Below are 1,218 nucleotides of genomic sequence, written 5' to 3'. Positions count from 1 at the left end.
AGAGTAACTCGCAGTGATGACAATCAGCTCCTCGTGAGCTGACCGTGCATGCTCCGCTCCCAAATAAACGACACACAAATCGTGTGTATCCCCCGCCGCCAGATATCGTGGGCAGGGAGAAACACAGCGTTTGTAATGCCGTTCGCTCGCCATAGACTTTCTCATTGTTTTATATATATGAGTGCTTGTGCGGACAGTAATATAAACAGACACATACACAGAGCGCTACTGAAGAGCAGAAGCTGGTTTGCGCCCGGCCGGATGCGCTTTTATGCTTTCTGGTGCTTACGTCACCCTGCTCGTGACGTCTCGCTGCTCCATTGGACGGATTTGACACGTGCTTCAGAACGCGGGGCGTTCCGGGCGTTCCCAAAGCGATCTCGACGCAGCTCGAGTTCCTGAAGGGGAACTACTACTACTACTACTACTACTACTACTACTAATAATAATAATAATAATTATTGAAATGGGTTTTGTATTCAAAAGCCAGTAACAGCAACAGAAGTCGGTTAGGCCTATTGTGTTTCATTGCTTCCGCGTTGATACTCAAACATGTCAGTATGGTTGGAAACATGAAGCTGTGGGTAAGGCATTGTGACAAAAACTTGAGCTGAACACGTAAAGGTTGAATCACGTGGTTTCGAAAATCAGAAATATTTCGAAAAGGTTATACAGGCTTGGAATTACATGAGGGCGACTAAATGGTGGCATAATTTACCCTTTTTAATAGGCTAAATAAGAAGAATATATATGCATAAATGCAAAATTGTTACATAATAGGCCAACTACTTCTACAGATTACACTGGGATAAATGTGCTGGCAGCTCACATCACAGCACTTCTCAGTTTGACCTCAAGATGTCGCTATATATCTGCAGTAGTTTCAACCTAATTTGCTCAAGGATGGTTTGCAGTAAAGCGTTTTAAACCTATATTTGCCAAAGGTCCATGTCCCTCATTCACCTCCTTTGTCAGAATATTCTTTGTCAGCAACAGAGGAACTTGTCCGCTCCAGTCTAGGAGTCAATTACCATGGCAGGGCTGTGTCAGAGCACGCTGTGCTTTTGAGGTGCTTCAGGTCACCTTAGTCATTCCTGCTAAAGCACAGGTCAACGCTCAGTCTCAGCAGTTCATGATGGAGGACACGAGCCTGCCGTAGTTGATCCACATTTGGACACTGATGTTGGGAGCCCTGGGACATTTGTCAGTCCTCTCTAA

This window comes from Sinocyclocheilus rhinocerous, unplaced genomic scaffold, assembly GCF_001515625.1.
Source record: "Sinocyclocheilus rhinocerous isolate Xijiao unplaced genomic scaffold, SAMN03320098_v1.1 scaffold659, whole genome shotgun sequence".
In the NCBI taxonomy this organism is placed as follows: Eukaryota; Metazoa; Chordata; class Actinopteri; order Cypriniformes; family Cyprinidae; genus Sinocyclocheilus; species Sinocyclocheilus rhinocerous.
Note: the sequence above shows the minus strand (reverse complement) of the source record.